Raw genomic sequence first — 22,851 nt, 5'->3', positions numbered from 1 at the left:
TCTCTGTGGATTACACAAGAAACCACATCCTACAGCTCTCCCTGAAACACCGCTTATGATTTCAATGTAATTTGGTTTTTGCATTTTAGAAATAACAAAATACTTTGCAAACTCATCTACTTTATTACCACCACAAGTGAGTCAGCTGACTCCACATTTTAACACAGTGACAGTCACAGAGGAATGGAGGAGTGAGTAGAGTTATCGATATATGTGCTTTAAAGAAGTATGACAGGGTAGCAGCTATTTCCAGGAACCAAAACATGGGTCAGCAGCTGTGCAGGAAAAGTGATGGAATAAATGACTCATTTCAGAGGAGTTCTATAACATATTAGTTCTATAATGTATCTTCAGCACCCAATTACCCGCTTTGATCTAAAGATAAGGATTTACAGTTAAGATCCCATTTATGATTCGTCTGGTAGGGTCTGAATCATGTTTACTATTGTTTTGACTATTACTTGAAACCTATAGTAGTACTTGGGATATGTGTTGTGTATTCTGTGAACATGTGCTATTTTTAGATTAGATAATTCCTGTCTCGAACCCCTGTTAATTTGTTTGCTTTTGTTTATTTGATAGTGCTTTCAGTAAATGGATATATCTGAAAAATTGCAAAGCCATTATTAAAATAAGTTATTATTATATATAGCATGGAATTGCGCATTCCTCCTTTGAATCCGACACAGCTTCACCATATCCTTAACAATTTGGGAAAAACACGCTATTATATTTCTTCATAAAATTTCTCCTGTTAGGCTGTGATGGATGTCATCAGCAGTAACTCCTCTGAAGGCTTTGTCAAAAGAGTTGAAAAAAATTGGAAAGGTGTGAATGAAGCTGTTTGCTGAATATAAAGAAAAGAGCATTGAAGTACAATTCACACTCTTACTTCTCCTTCTATGCTTTCAGATGTTTGACATTTGAAAATTTTGCTTCTAGAAGAGATGCCCTATATAATTCTTACTTTAAGGAGCAAGTTGCTTTTATAATTTTTTTTATTATTCTACCATTCAAGTATTTCCATTTAAATTAAATTCAATACCATTTAAAAAAAATCAAAAGTGCAGCCAGTATTCAATTCCTGGGCTAAATAATTTTAGAAAGCTTTGTGTTATTGAACCTACGGGGTTTTTCTGTAGTTTTAACTCTTTCTTTCTGTGATTTTTCCCATTAGTCACATAAGTGACTGCAATATAACAGACATTGAGGATAAAGGACTGAATAGAACAATCCTTGGCCTCATGAAGTTGAGAATCTAGCAAGGGAGTCAAACAATTCAATCATTCAGAGACAATTTATTGAGTGCCTGGCCTAAGATAAGCACAAAAAAACCCCATCCCAGAGGAATCATTTTTTTTAAGAGTTCTACCTTTTTTTTTCCAGATTTTAATTATTTATTTGACAGAGAGAGTAGGCAGAGAGGCAGGCAGAGAGAGAGAGGAGGAAGCAGGCTCCCTGCTGAGCAGAGAGCCCGATGCGGGACTCGATCCCAGGACCCTGAGATCATGACCTGAGCCGAAGGCAGCTGCTTAACCCACTAAGCCACCCAGGTGCCCCCCAGAGGAATCATTTTAATGGGAGAGATAGATAATAGGTAAGCCAACTTTAAAAAGAAAAAAATCGTACTGGTTTTTCTTTAATAGTGATGCATATTTGAACTAAATAAGCACATTTTAATAAGAGGAGTGATTGAGAAGAGGTTTTGTAACTGAGTGGTCCGAAAGGGCCTCCCTGAAAAAGTCTGTTTTGAACAGATTTCTGAATAATATCAGCCAGGAAGCTGCGTAAAAATCTCAGGGATGAGTGATTTTTCCAGTCAAAAAACTGTAAAGGCTCCAAAGTCACAATACAGCTGTAAGTTTCTCTAATAAAGTAACTTCTGAGAAAGAATGAGAAGAAATAACTAACCCTGGTTTGAAAGAAAAGGGACAGACTTTCTATGGAATTCATATTTAATTAAAGCTCTAAAGGACAAAAATACAATAGAGCAAAATTCCTGTCCCGCTGATATACCTAATGAAAGTTCATAAACAAGGTGTGGGTTTGCAAAGAGTGTGTGGGAATGTTGGTAAGGACAGTGGGGAAGAGTCATCCGTGAACATGTTCTTAAATGAAGCAATTCTTGTGTTGTTTTAAAGGGTAACTTGGAGTTTGCCTAAGTGATCAGAGAAGGATGCCTCGGCTTATGGAAGTTGAAAGCCATAAAGATGTGATAAACTACTGCAGATATTTTCATGTATATTTGTTGTTGCTTCTAGTAATGGTGATCTAAAAACTCCTACTTAAGACAACTTAAAAATCCAGACAAAATAGCTTTTAAAGTTAAAAATATCAGAATGATTATAAAAATAAGTGAGGGATTACTGGGCCAATACGAAACACAATGAGAGCCTAGAGATATATGCCCTGAAGCCATTTTAGCTATGAGAGCATTAGAAACTGCTAAAACACACTGAGCTGTGTTTTTAATACACACTTGATACTAGAGAAAAAAAATTCAAAATCCAGCAGCAATCAAATTTGAGGACTTTGGTACAACCCAAATTTAAGTTGAGATCCCCAAAGCACAAGGAGAAGCAGAAATAAGACTAGAGCCTACCTTGCCTTCTGTGTAAACTGAGAAAGTCAACCACTGAATTTGGAGTATGATTGTCTCAGATATAAGAGAAAATCCTGCCAGGGAGGACCATACCATTATTATAGCTCTTAATTATTCCTACTCAATAAGAGTTTCAAATATAATGTCTTGAACATACCAAAATGTAACAAAGCACACAAAGAAAAACCATTAACAAGATTTGATAGACAAAATGGGATTAAGTATGATATTAAAATGATCAATAAATATTGTAAAATGGCTTGAGTACTCTGCTCAAAGAAATGAGAGGGGAAGCAAATTGGACAAAAAACTGAAACTAAAAAATGATATTGAGAAAGATTTTATAAATGAACCAAATGGATACTCTAGAACTTTAAAGATATGACAGCCAATTTAAGATACCACAGGGGTGCCTGGGTGGCTCACTTAATTAAACCTCCAATTCTTTTTCCTTTTTTTTTTAACACCTTAATTTTATTTTATTTCTTTCATTTTGGCTCAGGTCAAGATGTCAGGGTTGTGAAATAGAGCCCAGAGTTGGGCTCTGTGCTGAGCCTGGAGCCTGCTTAAGATTCTTTTCCCTTCTTTTTCTATCCCTCCCTGCGCTCTCAATCGCTCGCTCTCTCTTGCTTGCAAATAAATAAATAAATAGATAGATAATAGACAAAGCAAAATAAAAGCAGATTATGAAAATAAATATAAAGTTTTTGAAATGAAAGCAAGTTCAAAATAAAATAGAGAAGACCTACACAGCTAAAAGTTCATTCAGGAAATCTATTATTAAAGAAGTCAGTATGACACAATGTTAAGATATCAAAAGATTGGAGCATGTACTTTACAGAAAGGGTAATCCAAATGGCCACTCATAGGTAAAAACTCTTTATCTTTATTATGAATCTAGAATTAAATTAAATTAAATTAAAAATAAATTAAAACCTAAAATGGCATACTATTACACACTTACCATATTGGGAAACAGTAAAAATGTCTTGCAAGAATGTGAAAGAATGACAGTGCCCATAATAAAAACATTTGAGGTAGGTTGGACAATATTTAGAAGACTTAAAAATTAAAAAAAAAATTTGGTCCATTTCTGGAAATACAACATTGAATTAAATGAATATTTTCACCAGGATATGAAAACAGATGATTATAATTATTTCATTCATAACGGCAGATCAGCAGTGGTCTATTTGCACAATGTTACATTAAATAAGAGAGAATATTAACAAACTGGGAGAAGGGGCTAGGTTGTTATCATAAACAGATCTTCTATGGTGCTGATTATGTTCTATTTCTCAAAATCTTTAAGTTAAAAAATTTTCAAATTTATATCTAAATAGATAGATAGATAGATGATAGATAGACAGATATCCCAGAAGCTGCAATGCTAGGCTAAGACCAGGCTTTAAAGGGCTTTTCTATATTCTACTAAATACTTTAAACCATTCATTATATCATAGCTCAGTGTTCGAATCTCCATTTGTTTCCTCAGTTTTCTAATATTTATCTTAAGGTGACCTGATGCAGACTTTTGATGACCTTTGTCTAAATATTTCTATTTTAACAAAGTCCTTTTTAATACTCAGAGACTAAAACTTAGAAAAACACTCTGATTTTTATCTCACTAGAATGGAAAATATATGGTTACCCATTAACTAATGATATCCATGTCTACATTAGCTCCATGACATTTTTAATTCTTGGGAGCTTTTGGTTAAATGAATTTTTTTAAGCTTCCTTTAAATGAAGCTTTAAGCCATCACCACATGAATAAAATTAAAAAACTAAATGAAAACAGGCCAAGTATTTACAGAGTAATAAAATGTGCAGTGGAAAGAGTACAATTCTGAAATCATAAAGCCTAAATTAGTGTGATGCATCTTTACTAGCCATGTAATCATAAACCAGTTATCTAAATGTGTTAGCCGCAGTTTTTTCACCCATGAAATGGTGATGATAATACTTATTATGCAGAATTGTTGTGTGGATGTAATGAAGCATGGAGCATGAGAGTCTCATATTCCATGCTAAAATGATAGCTATTTTTATACTTATAATAATTCTAATAATAGTAATTACATTGTTCAAAATGATAATATTCATCTATATTGAGGCATTGTATTGACTATTCATAGACACATTTACCAAAATAAATTTCATTTTACTTTACCCCCTCTGAGGCTATATATTCCTTAATTCAATATGAATCTTATTATGAATAATAATTATCATGATAAATATGCTGATTTTTCTTCTATTTATTTTTAGGGAAGTATTCTTTACTGTTGAACATAAAGAAACTTAAGCAAGTCTGTCTTATTCAAAATTTGCATGCTGCTTTCTTATGAAACTAGATTATAGAGTTGTATGAAATAAATTCATGCAGTTAAGACATTTATGGTTGGAAAACTGGGTGGTCAGTTTAGTATTTCAAAAGAAGATTTTAAATTTAAACCTTAAAACTGAGCTCTTTCAGCCTTATTTATAGACCATCCTTCATGCTTCATAAGTATTCCTTCATTGTAAACTAACTAATAGTGTTTGTCACAGTGTATATAACTAAAATGGATTTTGTATTCTATTATTTCAGAGTTAGTTGCAGTTTCTACTTCCTTACTTCCTCTTTTGAAAAATAGATTAATTCTACAAAAGGTTATTTCCAGCTTTATTGAAAAATAATTGACACATTATAATTTGTAAATTTAAGAAATGATTTCTTATAACACTGCAAACTTTTAACATTGTGTAAATTTTGTACCATTTGATAAATTGGTATACATCTGCATTGCAATATAATCTACATAAAAATGTTAATACATCTACTATCTCATATAGTTGCCTCTGTTTTTTATGCATGTATTGTAAGGAATTTTAAGATCTACTCTCTTAGCAACTTTTATGTATATAGTACAGTAGAGATAAACTTCAGAGGTCTTGTGGGTTTTGTTCCAGACCGCCTCAATAAAGTGATTATTTCAATAAACTAAGTCAAATATTATTATTATTTTTTGGTTTCCCAGTGCAAAAAATTAATTATGTTTCCCAGTGCATATAAAAAATAAACACTATACTGTACTGTTCAAAAGCATTATGTCTTTAAAGAAAAACAATGTATATACCTTAAGTAAACTAGTTCTGAGTTTTCAGTGGGTCATAAATACTGATCACAGATCACCATAACAAATACAATAATAATGAAAAAACTTGAAATATTGCAAGAATTACCAACATGTGACAGAGAGACACAAAATGAACAAATGGTGTTAGAAAAATGGTGGCAGCAGACCTATTTTATACAAGATTGCTATAAACTTTCAACTTGTAAGAATGTGATATATGCAAAATTTAATAAAGGGAAGCACAATAAAAAATGTATGTATATTTTATTAACTATGATCATCATGCTGTACATTAGATCCCCAGAACTTTTTCCTATTATAGTTGCAAGTTTGTACCCTTTGACCACCTTATTCCACCCCAGGTTCACCCCTTGTCAACTCAACTCTAAGTTTCCATTAGTTTGCTTTTTCTTCAGATTCTGTATGTAAGGGATATCGTAATACATAAATTAAAAAATATATAAAATCTTTGAAATATTTCACTTAGTATAATACCTTCAAGATCCATCCATGGTATTGTAAATGGCAGTATTTCTTAATTTTTCATGGTTAAGTAGTATTCCATAGTATATATTTACCATACTTATTTTATTCATTCATCCATTAATGGATACTGAAGTTATTTCCATCTCTTGCTTAGAGTTAATAATTTTATAATGAACATAAGAGTGCAGAGATGTCTTCGAATAGTGACTTCGTTTCCTTTAGCTATATCCCTAGAAGTGGGATTACTGAATCATATGGTAATTTTACTTTTAATAGTATGAATAGTCTCCATACTGTTTTCCATACAAATTTATATCCCTATCACAGTGCATAAGTTCCCCATTTTCCCCAATATTTACCAGAATTTGTTAGTTTTAATTTTTTGGTAGTATATATTCTAATAGGTAGTAATATCTTGCTGTGTTTTTCAGAGGTAAACAAAAACAACAACATAATGAATTTGCCCTGAGTTTTTTACGTTGAGCACTTTTTAATGCTCCTGTTGGTCATTTATATAACTTTTTTGAAAAAAAAGTCTATTGAGATCCTTTTGCTAATTTTTAATTATATATTTTTTTCTTTTTGTATCTGTTAGTTATTAACCTCTTTTCAGATATAAGTTTGTAAGTATTTTTTTTCATTCTGTGGATTGTGTTTTCATTCCCCCTTTTTTTTGGCAATGCAGAAAATTTAGTTTGATGTAATACCATTTATTTATTTTTGCTTGTGTTTTTGGTCTGGTATCCAAAAAACTATTGGCAAGACCAATGTCAAGGAGAATTTTTCCTATGTTTTCCTTTAGGAAATTTAGTTTCATGCATCACATTTAAGTCTTTAATCTATTTCAAGTTAAGATTTATGAGTGATATAAGGTTCCAGTTTCATACTGTTTATGTGACTATTCAGTTTTAAATATCATTTACTGAACAGACTATCTTTACCCATTACATATGTTGGCCCATGTCAAATATTAGGTGACTGTATGAAAGGATTTATTTCTGGACTCTCAATTCTGTTCTACTTGTTTATTGGTCTGTTTTTATGCCAGTATACTTTATTGTTTTGAGCATGAGGGCTTTGTAGTATAGTTTCAAATCAAGAGTGTAATTTCGCTTCTTCTTTCTTTCTCAGAACTGCTTTGATTATTTGTTGTCTTTTATGGTCTCATATAAATTTTAGGATTCTTTACTTACTTCTGTAAAAACACAATATTGGATTTTTTAAAAGATTATTTATTTATTTATTTGAGAGAGAGAGATGACAAGCAGGCAGAGAGGCAGGCAGAGAGAGAAGAGGTAGCAGCTTCCTGCTGAGCAGAGAGGCTGATGCGGGGCTCGATCCCAGGACCCTGGGATCATGACCTGAGCCGCTTAACCCACTGAGCCACCCAGGTGCCCCTAACATTGGATTTTTGATAGGAATTGAATTTACAGATGGTTTTCAGTAGTATGGACATTTTAACAATGTTAATTCTTACCATTCATAAATATGAGCTATCTTTCCATTTGTGTCTCCTTCAATTTCTTTATCAATGTCATAGATTATGGGGTACAGATCTTTCATAGTCTTAGTTAAATCTTATCCTAAGTATTATATTAGTTTTGATGCTAGTGTGAATTAGATTGTTTTCTTTATTTTTTCAGATAGTTCATCATTAGAGTGTTAAAATGCTCCTGTCTTGTGCTTACTTTGGCAGCACATATACTAAAATTGGAATGATGCAGAGAAGATTAGCGTGATCACTGAGCAAGGATGACATGAAAAACTATTAAAAAAAACGAAACAAAACAAAATTCTTGTCTTCTATATATTGATCTTGTATTTGGCAGCTTTACTAAATTTGTTTATTCAAAAATTTTTATGAAGTTTTTAGGATTTTTTTACATGTAAGTTTATGTTATCCAAAAAAAGAAAATTTTACTTCTTCCTTTTTTTTTTTAATTTGGAGTCTCTTATTTCTTTGTGTTCCTTGTTTCTCTGGCTAGGACATCCAGTACTATGTCAAATGAGAGTAGTGAAAGTGGACACACTTGTCTTTTTTCTGATCTTTAAGGGGAAAACTTTCAAACTTTTTTGGTTGAATATGAGATTAGCTCTGGGCTTGCAATATGTGTTTTTTCTTTAATGGATTTTTTAAATTATTTTTTTAAAATTTTTTATAAACATATAATGTGTTTTTATCCCTAGGGGTACAGGTCTGTGAATCACCAGGTTTACACATTTCACAGCACTCACCATCACTCACCATAGCACCTGCCCTCCCCAATGTCCATACCCCCACCATCCTCTCCCAACACACCTCCCCCCAGCAACCCTCAGTCTGTTTTGTGAGATTCAGTCTTTTATGGTTTGTCTCCCTCCCAATCCCATCTTCTTTTATTTTTCTTTTCGTATGCCCGAAACAGCCTATGTTGCATCTCCACTTTATCATATCAGGGAGATCCGAAAACCATCTGTAAATTCAATTCCTATCAAAAATCCAATGTTAGGGTCACCTGGGTGGCTCAGTGGGTTAAGCTGCTGCCTACGGCTCAGGTCATGATCCCAGGGTCCTGGGATCGAGCCCCGCATCAGCCTCTCTGCTCAGCAGGAAGCTGCTACCTCTTCTCTCTCTGCCTGCCTCTCTGCCTGCTTGTCATCTCTCTCTCTCAAATAAATAAATAAATAATCTTTTAAAAAATCCAATATTGTGTTTTTACAGAAGTAAGTAAAGAATCCTAAAATTTATATGAGACCATAAAAGACAACAAATAATCAAAGCAGTTCTGAGAAAGAAAGAAGAAGCGAAATTACACTCTTGATTTGAAACTATACTACAAAGCCCTCATGCTCAAAACAATAAAGTATACTGGCATAAAAACAGACCAATAAACAAGTAGAACAGAATTGAGAGTCCAGAAATAAATCCTTTCATACAGTCACCTAATATTTGACATGGGCCAACATATGTAATGGGTAAAGATAGTCTGTTCAGTAAATGATATTTAAAACTGAATAGTCACATAAACAGTATGAAACTGGAACCTTATATCACTCATAAATCTTAACTTGAAATAGATTAAAGACTTAAATGTGATGCATGAAACTAAATTTCCTAAAGGAAAACATAGGAAAAATTCTCCTTGACATTGGTCTTGCCAATAGTTTTTTGGATACCAGACCAAAAACACAAGCAAAAATAAATAAATGGTATTACATCAAACTAAATTTTCTGCATTGCCAAAAAAAAGGGGGAATGAAAACACAATCCACAGAATGAAAAAAAATACTTACAAACTTATATCTGAAAAGAGGTTAATAACTAACAGATACAAAAAGAAAAAAATATATAATTAAAAATTAGCAAAAGGATCTCAATAGACTTTTTTTTCAAAAAAGTTATATAAATGACCAACAGGAGCATTAAAAAGTGCTCAACGTAAAAAACTCAGGGCAAATTCATTATGTTGTTGTTTTTGTTTACCTCTGAAAAACACAGCAAGATATTACTACCTATTAGAATATATACTACCAAAAAATTAAAACTAACAAATTCTGGTAAATATTGGGGAAAATGGGGAACTTATGCACTGTGATAGGGATATAAATTTGTATGGAAAACAGTATGGAGACTATTCATACTATTAAAAGTAAAATTACCATATGATTCAGTAATCCCACTTCTAGGGATATAGCTAAAGGAAACGAAGTCACTATTCGAAGACATCTCTGCACTCTTATGTTCATTATAAAATTATTAACTCTAAGCAAGAGATGGAAATAACTTCAGTATCCATTAATGGATGAATGAATAAAATAAGTATGGTAAATATATACTATGGAATACTACTTAACCATGAAAAATTAAGAAATACTGCCATTTACAATACCATGGATGGATCTTGAAGGTATTATACTAAGTGAAATATTTCAAAGATTTTATATATTTTTTAATTTATGTATTACGATATCCCTTACATACAGAATCTGAAGAAAAAGCAAACTAATGGAAACTTAGAGTTGAGTTGACAAGGGGTGAACCTGGGGTGGAATAAGGTGGTCAAAGGGTACAAACTTGCAACTATAATAGGAAAAAGTTCTGGGGATCTAATGTACAGCATGATGATCATAGTTAATAAAATATACATACATTTTTTATTGTGCTTCCCTTTATTAAATTTTGCATATATCACATTCTTACAAGTTGAAAGTTTATAGCAATCTTGTATAAAATAGGTCTGCTGCCACCATTTTTCTAACACCATTTGTTCATTTTGTGTCTCTCTGTCACATGTTGGTAATTCTTGCAATATTTCAAGTTTTTTCATTATTATTGTATTTGTTATGGTGATCTGTGATCAGTATTTATGACCCACTGAAAACTCAGAACTAGTTTACTTAAGGTATATACATTGTTTTTCTTTAAAGACATAATGCTTTTGAACAGTACAGTATAGTGTTTATTTTTTATATGCACTGGGAAACATAATTAATTTTTTGCACTGGGAAACCAAAAAATAATAATAATATTTGACTTAGTTTATTGAAATAATCACTTTATTGAGGCGGTCTGGAACAAAACCCACAAGACCTCTGAAGTTTATCTCTACTGTACTATATACATAAAAGTTGCTAAGAGAGTAGATCTTAAAATTCCTTACAATACATGCATAAAAAACAGAGGCAACTATATGAGATAGTAGATGTATTAACATTTTTATGTAGATTATATTGCAATGCAGATGTATACCAATTTATCAAATGGTACAAAATTTACACAATGTTAAAAGTTTGCAGTGTTATAAGAAATCATTTCTTAAATTTACAAATTATAATGTGTCAATTATTTTTCAATAAAGCTGGAAATAACCTTTTGTAGAATTAATCTATTTTTCAAAAGAGGAAGTAAGGAAGTAGAAACTGCAACTAACTCTGAAATAATAGAATACAAAATCCATTTTAGTTATATACACTGTGACAAACACTATTAGTTAGTTTACAATGAAGGAATACTTATGAAGCATGAAGGATGGTCTATAAATAAGGCTGAAAGAGCTCAGTTTTAAGGTTTAAATTTAAAATCTTCTTTTGAAATACTAAACTGACCACCCAGTTTTCCAACCATAAATGTCTTAACTGCATGAATTTATTTCATACAACTCTATAATCTAGTTTCATAAGAAAGCAGCATGCAAATTTTGAATAAGACAGACTTGCTTAAGTTTCTTTATGTTCAACAGTAAAGAATACTTCCCTAAAAATAAATAGAAGAAAAATCAGCATATTTATCATGATAATTATTATTCATAATAAGATTCATATTGAATTAAGGAATATATAGCCTCAGAGGGGGTAAAGTAAAATGAAATTTATTTTGGTAAATGTGTCTATGAATAGTCAATACAATGCCTCAATATAAATGAATATTATCATTTTGAACAATTTAATTACTATTATTAGAATTATTATAAGTATAAAAATAGCTATCATTTTAGCATGGAATATGAGACTCTCATGCTCCATGCTTCATTACATCCACACAACAATTCTGCATAATAAGTATTATCATCACCATTTCATGGGTGAAAAAACTGCGGCTAACACATTTAGATAACTGGTTTATGATTACATGGCTAGTAAAGATGCATCACACTAATTTAGGCTTATGATTTCAGAATTGTACTCTTTCCACTGCACATTCTATTACTCTGTAAATACTTGGCCTGTTTTCATTTAGTTTTTTTAATTTTATTCATGTGGTGATGGCTTAAAGCTTCATTTAAAGGAAGCTTAAAAAAATTCATTTAACCAAAAGCTCCCAAGAATTAAAAATGTCATGGAGCTAATGTAGACATGGATATCATTAGTTAATGGGTAACCATATATTTTCCACTCTAGTGAGATAAAAATCAGAGTGTTTTTCTAAGTTTTAGTCTCTGAGTATTAAAAAGGACTTTATTAAAATAGAAATATTTAGACAAAGGTCATCAAAAGTCTGCATCAGGTCACCTTAAGATAAATATTAGAAAACTGAGGAAACAAATGGAGATTCGAACACTGAGCTATGATATAATGAATGGTTTAAAGTTTTTAGTAGAATATAGAAAAGCCCTTTAAAGCCTGGTCTTAGCCTAGCATTGCAGCTTCTGGGATATCTGTCTATCTATCATCTATCTATCTATCTATCTATTTAGATATAAATTTGAAAATTTTTTAACTTAAAGATTTTGAGAAATAGAACATAATCAGCACCATAGAAGATCTGTTTATGATAACAACCTAGCCCCTTCCCCCAGTTTGTTAATATTCTCTCTTATTTAATGTAACATTGTGCAAATAGACCACTGCTGATCTGCCGTTATGAATGAAATAACTATAATCATCTGTTTTCATATCCTGGTGAAAATATTCATTTAATTCAATGTTGTATTTCCAGGAATGGACCAAATTTTTTTTTTTTAATTTTTAAGTCTTCTAAATATTGTCCAACCTACCTCAAATGTTTTTATTATGGGCAATGTCATTCTTTCACATTCTTGCAAGACATTTTTACTGTTTCCCAATATGGTAAGTGTGTAATAGTATGCCATTCTAGGTTTTAATTTATTTTTAATTTAATTTAATTTAATTCCAGATTTATAATAAAGATAAAGAGTTTTTACCTATGAGTGGCCATTTGGATTACCCTTTCTGTAAAGTATATGCTCCAATCTTTTGATATCTTAACATTGTGTCATACTGACTTCTTTAATAATAGATTTCCTGAATGAACTTTTAGCTGTGTAGGTCTTCTCTATTTTATTTTGAACTTGCTTTCATTTCAAAAACTTTATATTTATTTTCATAATCTGCTTTTATTTTGCTTTGTCTATTATCTATCTATTTATTTATTTATTTGCAAGCAAGAGAGAGCGAGCGAGTGAGAGCGCAGGGAGGGATAGAAAAAGAAGGGAAAAGAATCTTAAGCAGGCTCCAGGCTCAGCACAGAGCCCAACTCTGGGCTCTATTTCACAACCCTGACATCATGACCTGAGCCAAAATTTAAGAAATAAAATAAAATTAAGGTGTTAAAAAAAAAAGGAAAAAGAATTGGAGGTTTAATTAAGTGAGCCACCCAGGCACCCCTGTGGTATCTTAAATTGGCTGTCATATCTTTAAAGTTCTAGAGTATCCATTTGGTTCATTTATAAAATCTTTCTCAATATCATTTTTTAGTTTCAGTTTTTTGTCCAATTTGCTTCCCCTCTCATTTCTTTGAGCAGAGTACTCAAGCCATTTTACAATATTTATTGATCATTTTAATATCATACTTAATCCCATTTTGTCTATCAAATCTTGTTAATGGTTTTTCTTTGTGTGCTTTGTTACATTTTGGTATGTTCAAGACATTATATTTGAAACTCTTATTGAGTAGGAATAATTAAGAGCTATAATAATGGTATGGTCCTCCCTGGCAGGATTTTCTCTTATATCTGAGACAATCATACTCCAAATTCAGTGGTTGACTTTCTCAGTTTACACAGAAGGCAAGGTAGGCTCTAGTCTTATTTCTGCTTCTCCTTGTGCTTTGGGGATCTCAACTTAAATTTGGGTTGTACCAAAGTCCTCAAATTTGATTGCTGCTGGATTTTGAATTTTTTTTCTCTAGTATCAAGTGTCTATTAAAAACACAGCTCAGTGTGTTTTAGCAGTTTCTAATGCTCTCATAGCTAAAATGGCTTCAGGGCATATATCTCTAGGCTCTCATTGTGTTTCGTATTGGCCCAGTAATCCCTCACTTATTTTTATAATCATTCTGATATTTTTAACTTTAAAAGCTATTTTGTCTGGATTTTTAAGTTGTCTTAAGTAGGAGTTTTTAGATCACCATTACTAGAAGCAACAACAAATATACATGAAAATATCTGCAGTAGTTTATCACATCTTTATGGCTTTCAACTTCCATAAGCCGAGGCATCCTTCTCTGATCACTTAGGCAAACTCCAAGTTACCCTTTAAAACAACACAAGAATTGCTTCATTTAAGAACATGTTCACGGATGACTCTTCCCCACTGTCCTTACCAACATTCCCACACACTCTTTGCAAACCCACACCTTGTTTATGAACTTTCATTAGGTATATCAGCGGGACAGGAATTTTGCTCTATTGTATTTTTGTCCTTTAGAGCTTTAATTAAATATGAATTCCATAGAAAGTCTGTCCCTTTTCTTTCAAACCAGGGTTAGTTATTTCTTCTCATTCTTTCTCAGAAGTTACTTTATTAGAGAAACTTACAGCTGTATTGTGACTTTGGAGCCTTTACAGTTTTTTGACTGGAAAAATCACTCATCCCTGAGATTTTTACGCAGCTTCCTGGCTGATATTATTCAGAAATCTGTTCAAAACAGACTTTTTCAGGGAGGCCCTTTCGGACCACTCAGTTACAAAACCTCTTCTCAATCACTCCTCTTATTAAAATGTGCTTATTTAGTTCAAATATGCATCACTATTAAAGAAAAACCAGTACGATTTTTTTCTTTTTAAAGTTGGCTTACCTATTATCTATCTCTCCCATTAAAATGATTCCTCTGGGGGGCACCTGGGTGGCTTAGTGGGTTAAGCAGCTGCCTTCGGCTCAGGTCATGATCTCAGGGTCCTGGGATCGAGTCCCGCATCGGGCTCTCTGCTCAGCAGGGAGCCTGCTTCCTCCTCTCTCTCTCTGCCTGCCTCTCTGCCTACTCTCTCTGTCAAATAAATAATTAAAATCTGGAAAAAAAAAGGTAGAACTCTTAAAAAAAATGATTCCTCTGGGATGGGGTTTTTTTGTGCTTATCTTAGGCCAGGCACTCAATAAATTGTCTCTGAATGATTGAATTGTTTGACTCCCTTGCTAGATTCTCAACTTCATGAGGCCAAGGATTGTTCTATTCAGTCCTTTATCCTCAATGTCTGTTATATTGCAGTCACTTATGTGACTAATGGGAAAAATCACAGAAAGAAAGAGTTAAAACTACAGAAAAACCCCGTAGGTTCAATAACACAAAGCTTTCTAAAATTATTTAGCCCAGGAATTGAATACTGGCTGCACTTTTGATTTTTTTTAAATGGTATTGAATTTAATTTAAATGGAAATACTTGAATGGTAGAATAATAAAAAAAATTATAAAAGCAACTTGCTCCTTAAAGTAAGAATTATATAGGGCATCTCTTCTAGAAGCAAAATTTTCAAATGTCAAACATCTGAAAGCATAGAAGGAGAAGTAAGAGTGTGAATTGTACTTCAATGCTCTTTTCTTTATATTCAGCAAACAGCTTCATTCACACCTTTCCAATTTTTTTCAACTCTTTTGACAAAGCCTTCAGAGGAGTTACTGCTGATGACATCCATCACAGCCTAACAGGAGAAATTTTATGAAGAAATATAATAGCGTGTTTTTCCCAAATTGTTAAGGATATGGTGAAGCTGTGTCGGATTCAAAGGAGGAATGCGCAATTCCATGCTATATATAATAATAACTTATTTTAATAATGGCTTTGCAATTTTTCAGATATATCCATTTACTGAAAGCACTATCAAATAAACAAAAGCAAACAAATTAACAGGGGTTCGAGACAGGAATTATCTAATCTAAAAATAGCACATGTTCACAGAATACACAACACATATCCCAAGTACTACTATAGGTTTCAAGTAATAGTCAAAACAATAGTAAACATGATTCAGACCCTACCAGACGAATCATAAATGGGATCTTAACTGTAAATCCTTATCTTTAGATCAAAGCGGGTAATTGGGTGCTGAAGATACATTATAGAACTAATATGTTATAGAACTCCTCTGAAATGAGTCATTTATTCCATCACTTTTCCTGCACAGCTGCTGACCCATGTTTTGGTTCCTGGAAATAGCTGCTACCCTGTCATACTTCTTTAAAGCACATATATCGATAACTCTACTCACTCCTCCATTCCTCTGTGACTGTCACTGTGTTAAAATGTGGAGTCAGCTGACTCACTTGTGGTGGTAATAAAGTAGATGAGTTTGCAAAGTATTTTGTTATTTCTAAAATGCAAAAACCAAATTACATTGAAATCATAAGCGGTGTTTCAGGGAGAGCTGTAGGATGTGGTTTCTTGTGTAATCCACAGAGATTAGCTCCAACACATATTTAAACTCTCCTCTAGGAGCAACCTTAGTGGTAAAGCAAGAAGATAAACAGATGTATACACACCCTGGCACAAAAGTATCACTTATGTTTGGCTTCCTAGTCTCCTCGTGCTACTTATTTATCTTAACGTCTCTCTGAAATCAGGGAACACAGAATCTCAATCAGTTGATATTTTTCTACTGAATTACCCAATAGTCTGATCATACCCCTAAGACTTTTTAAAATTATTTCACTCATAATCCCAAATCTGCTTTGCCTCCTCAGCTCAGTACACTCTAATTTGATTTCAAAATGAGGACGGTTGTCAGTAATGCCACATTCATTAATCTATTTTACAATTCCATGTACTTAGAACTATGAAAATATGTTAATAACATCCATTCCAATAAGCCACCCTACATTTATTATCATGAAACAAGACCTCAAGAAAGAGAATTCAAAATCATCCATGTATTTGCAACTTATTGCAATAAAGCCTTTATCAATAGACTTCCCTGTGCACATGGTGGTCAAATTGCTGGTGAAAACCAGCCAGATCTATTACAAGCTTTCTCATGGCTTCTAGGTAATCCAAGTGAGCCTTTATTGATACTGGGAAGGGATAAAGCAGGGAAGGGATAAACAGTGATGTAAGAATTTGCTGGACAAAAGTAATGACTCTCATTACAGAGTGAGTATTTTAAAGCAAAAGAGCCTGTTGGGAATATTGTTTTACAAAATAGTGTTTTTTTTATTAACTTTTTAAAATTCAATTAGTTAACATATAGTGTACCATTAGTTTCAAATGTAGATTTCAGTTATTCATCCATAGCATATAATAGCTAATGCTCAGTACTTACTCTTATAGCTTCTTGAAAGCAGAATTTTAACCCACTGAGCCACCCAGGCGCCCTTGAAAGCAGACTTTTAGATCATATTTTCTGATTACTTCCATGAAGGACAACACTTTCCTGCTAGCAACCTTCAAAACATACTGTTTGTTAGAGGAATTTCTTTAATAATAAATAAATAGGAATTTATTTAAATTTATAAATATATAAAATAAATAGGAATTTATTTAAATTTATTTAAATATTGCACACTGTTTCATTGTTCATAAATAAGGTGATGATATTATAGCCATTAGTTGGTAGCACTGATATATCACTTTCTTTTTACTTCTCAGTGCATTCTCTTTACACAAAATAGATATGTATTTTAAAAGAATCTGAATCTGTGGCAAACTTTTAAAAACCCTATACAGTAAAGTTTATCATTTTAAGTAATCTCAATTATCTTCCTCAATTGTGATAGTATATCCTTCTATCTAGGCCAGATATTGTATGAGGGATTTGAAGAGACATACTTTTCTAAATTTCACTTTTCTCATCTGCAAAATGCTGATCATGATCCTACAATAAAATACACTTACTATTTTTTGATGAAAATTTATTTATTTATTTTAAGATTTTATTTATTTATCAGAGAAAGTGAGCGAGAGAGCAAGCACAGGCAGACAGAATGGCAGGCAGAGGCAGAGGGAGAAGCAGGCTCCCGGCCGAGCAAGGAGCCCAATGTGGAACTCGATCCCAGGATGCTGGGATCATGACCTGAGCCAAAGGCAGCTGCTTAACCAACTGAGCCGCCCAGGCATCCCTTTTGATGAAAATTTAATCTGTATAAACAATATATTTGCTGTAATGCGTGGTTCATGTAAAACATCTTATTTAATTATAAGCAACAACAGTATTAGAAATTAAGTAAATGTGTCTATAATATTTAAAGTTTTAACACATAATTCCAGTGCTTTGCTTTATTTTCTCAAATCCCTTTACCACTTTCACTGACAGAGTCAAATGTACTTTTTCTACTAGTAGCCAGCACTTTGTCTTTTGTCAGAAAGATGCCCTTGTGAATTATTTATAATAGAGATATTAGCAATAATAATAATAAATAGCAATGAAAATGTTAAAAAAAGTTTTCTTAACTAATTAGGGTTCTTAGACATCAATTAGAGGAACCACCTCTGGCAAGCAAACTAATCTGCACGACATTCCCAGAATTAACAAGTCAGTCAGATACAGAGTTGTCCGTAGACTGAAAGGTGAAGCAAAAGGACTAGGTTTGGAAAATAGGTAAGGACAGTGAAAAAAATGATCAAATTTTTGGGCAAAATAAATTCTTAGGTGTCCTTTCAATGGAGTCCTGGGCATTATGTAGCAGAAACTCTGGAGATTATCTCAATCCATTGGAGTCACCCTGTTTACTAGCTTGCTATTGACAAAGTTATTTACAAACTGTAGAGCAAGAGGTTATAATGTAGAAAACTGATGGTAATGCACAAGATTCTTGTTAACAATAATGCAAGTTAGTGATATTTCATTAGAAAACATAAATTCTATAACCCAAATTATGGGCCCAGAGCACTTCTGCTGCACAACTCTGCTTATATCCCAAATAACCATGTGAACTAGTTTTAATATCTGCTTCTTATTAATTTTTGAATAAAAATTATTGACACAAGTATTTTATAATTGTGTGATAATCATGCATTTAATTTCTTGGAGAACAAAACACACTTTAGCGTAACTATGTTCGTTCACAGAACCAGCCTTGATAACACACTTCTATATGTTAGAAATGATATAATAAATGTAGAATATTGGGCACTCGTTTGGTATTCTTTGCCATGTTTTGCACTATCTAAAAAGAGATCAGTGAACTTGGACTGGAGTTAGTAGACATTGAATAATATAAAATATTACAAAGAGGAATACTCTGTGGTCCACAACCTAAATGGGCTGGGATTCCCATCATTTGGGTCTCTGTAGCTTTACAAAAATCAATTAAATTTTTGTATCTCCTATTAAAGTGGATTCCCCAGTACTTTTTCAAACATCTCTTGTAAAGTATTGTTTCCCAGAAAAAAAGGGATTTTGCACATGTATCTGCCTTTGTCTCTGGTCATGATCTCAGTCAGGATCCTGGGATCGAGCTCTCTATCGGGTTTTTTGCTCATTAGGGAGCCCCACTCATGCTCTCTCTTTCCCTCAAATAAATAAATACAATCTTTAATTTTTTAATTAAAAATAAGATAAATAAAATAAAATAAAAAGTCTGGTCTTACTGCCCCATTTAGCTCCTTTTCTTTTTTGAGTTGTATTTAAAGCAGCATGAGAGAACATGAGGCTCTCAAACTTAAAAAAAAAAAAAGGAAAAAATTGAGTTTTGTTAGGATTTAAGATCTTGTCTGCTAGAAAAAACTTTGGCTTTGTTAACATGTGAAAATTAACAAAAGATAATAAGATAGAATCCTAATAATTTTGTAGCAATTAAAAATTTCCTCCAACACAATTACATACAGACCCATTAAGTAAATTCATTCCAATGTCCGAAACCAACCTTTTCTAATACTAATGCATCTGTGTAAACAGAGTCAACCCAAGGAATAAATAAATATTATTATTTTTTTCCTGTCTCTTCCACAGTCACATCTGGGTATATTGGTAGCAAGCCAATTATCTATCTTATAAGACATGATATCATAAGGAAGGGTATTCTGTCCATTTGGAACAACTGAAAATCATTGTAATTTTATCTTGGTGCAGTAACTTGATATGGCACAGTGTGGGTTATGAATATATTTTATTGTTTTTTACTGGGAAGAAGAGATTATAGAGATATTGGTTATCCAAGAGAGACTGACAGGTGTTGATAGTTGCCAGGTCAATATCCATTTACTTTTTCCTTGAATCTCAGAAAGCACTGAGGGATTGACAAGAAGGAAACTTAAAACAACATCAAATATTTTATTGTCTCTTTTCGATTTATATTGTAACCACATGACAAAGTATCAGTCGTACAATATATCATTCTCTTTACCTCTATCTTTCTGCCAGAAATGTGGGCTTAATAGTGAGAACTCCAACAGCAATTTTTGCAACTGTGAATAAAAAGCCATGAAAACCTCTAAGATAGTTCACTTCACTTTCTTAAGACGCTGAACCAACACCAGAAAACACTCTCTGTAGTCTTCTTGTTAAATGAAAAAATATGGTTAAACCACTTTTGAAAGTCTACTACATACAGCAAAATGTAAATCTTAATTGAAATATGTCCTCTCAGCTGTGCTTAAGCAACTGAGTCCTGAGCTTTTCAGGTTTTCAGTCTGAAAGAGTACACCTCTGGTGCTCAGAAAGGGAAGAGAAAGGACACCCTGTTCTCCATATAAATTAAAGAAGAGAAATCTGTGCATTTAAGTGGGCCATATAGAATTTATCAAGCAATTATCTCCTAACTCCTTCCTATCCAAATTACCTGATATGCTCTCCCTACTCCTTTATTCCACGTTACTGCCTTGTCCGGGATTCTGTATCACCTCACAACATGTCTTCTGTTATTTCCTTCTTGCAAGCTAGTTTTGTTTTCTCCATCTAAAAAAATCAACAATCATTGTGTATTTCAATTCCCATTTTCCTCAAATGCATTGATTCTTCTTATCTATTACTCTTTTCTCATACTCAGTGTGTTTGTTTTTATGGGGTTTGTACTTTGCTTTTCCCCATCCTTTACTGCCATTATATAATCAAATCTAATAACTTCTTAGAGAAAGTTAAAAATTCCTGCATAGCCACACGTGAACACAAAGTCACTGATTTTTAGCAAACCTAGAAGATAGTCAGACATCCATTCAATTTCTTTTTTTTAAAGATTTTATTTATTTATTTGACAGAGAGAGATGACAAGCAGGCAGAGAGGTAGGCAGAGAGATAGGAGGAAGCAGGCTTCCTGCTTAGTAGAGAGCCCGACTTGGGGCTTGGTCCCAGGACCCTGGGATAATGACCTGAGCCGAAGACAGTGGCTTAACCCACTGAGCCACCCAGGCGTCCCTCCATTCAATTTATTAACTGAGTCTCAAATGCATCCTGAGTTCTAACCTAAACCTAAGTTCTACTTCTTACACGTTGTTCTATGACCAAATCCTTTCAGTTCAGTATTTTGTAACATTTAAATATTAATCAATTGATGCTTTGTCTGTGTATTTCTATGATAATAATTTGAATACTGTAGATTTATTGTTATATTTATAGATTTATAATCAAAGTTTCATCAGTTGAAGTTTTTGGAAATTTCAGATATAATGATTAACCTAAAATGATACTGCCTCAAATCCCTCTGATATCAAGGCCCAACACTTGATTATAGCCAAACCTGTGGTGGATAGTTCCATGGGAAATTGCAGTTACTTAACACTGATAGCATCTCATGTTCTCTCTCTCATTTTAGAATGTCTCCAACCCAACCCAAAAGTGTAGGAGAGTTAATGTCCTCTGAGGACAGCTCTCAGTGAAGTGGAAATAAGAGCCATAGATAAAATTGTCAGTTTTCAGGTCTTCATGAGGACAACTTAAAGAAGTTCCTCAGGACCTTTCAGTAAAAGCAAGCCTTCATTTTTTATCCACAACAATTATATCAACGATGTACCTCTTTGACAAAGTTGTTTCTTCACTGTATCACTTTCCCATTCTTTTCTACCTTGGATAATCTCCCAGATAAACTAACAGTACTCAAATCCTTTGTCCTACTCTTTGCTCTCAGGATAAATGGAGCCAAAAGACTTAGATTAATATCAAGTTCTGAATGGGGTCTTACAGCTATTTCTGTCCAGATTTTCATAAACATAAGGACCTTTGAATTATCAGGCTATAAATAAGTTCTAAATGGAGGGGGCAAAAGAAAAAAGTAGAAATTTTATGTTTGATTTTTAATCATGATTAAAAAGAATGTCAGTACATTATAAAAGTGTGGATCTTTGTAAAACAATGTCATAATGTAAGAAATAGGTTGCATAGTCCTTTTGGGAATATTAAACCAAGTGTTCAGGTGCCATCTAATTTCTTGTTTAATCCAGAACTTTGGTGTGCATTATCTTGAGGAATAGAATTTTGAAATCCAGACAGACTAACAGAAAACTGACCCAAATGTGTGTGTTTATATTTCTGCTTTTGTTGTAAAAATCAAAGTGTGATTGCTGGTTTAAAATGGTAAAACTAATAATGTTCATGGACTCTATTATAAATTTTCTAATTGTATAGGAAGAATCCAAGAAACATATAATTAATTGATTTGCAAATCCTCAAAGAGCTACAGGATCAGGTAGTGGTATGTTCTGATTCAACAGCATCATAATGCAGCATTTTATGTGTGTGGCTAATGGATATTTTCATGAATGTTTGCTAGCTAGTCAGCCAATACAGAGAAATATTAGGTAGGGTAATTACTCACAGTTGTGTTTTTTAAAAGGAGAGAAAATTATCAAATGACACTAATAATAATAATCCTATAGCAGGCTAAATAATTCAATGATAATTACAAGTATTAATCTAGCTTTCTTCCCTGATTATGACTCTTCTCTCCTTTATCATAATGGGAGTAGCAGATTGTCTGCAATGAATTGTGAAAACCCAGCAGTGACTTTGGCAGTGAAGGCCTCCCATCAATTTTGATAGGTTAAAATGATTCTGGATGGTCTT

Source organism: Mustela nivalis (assembly GCF_964662115.1).
Source record: "Mustela nivalis genome assembly, chromosome: 3".
In the NCBI taxonomy this organism is placed as follows: Eukaryota; Metazoa; Chordata; class Mammalia; order Carnivora; family Mustelidae; genus Mustela; species Mustela nivalis.
Note: the sequence above shows the minus strand (reverse complement) of the source record.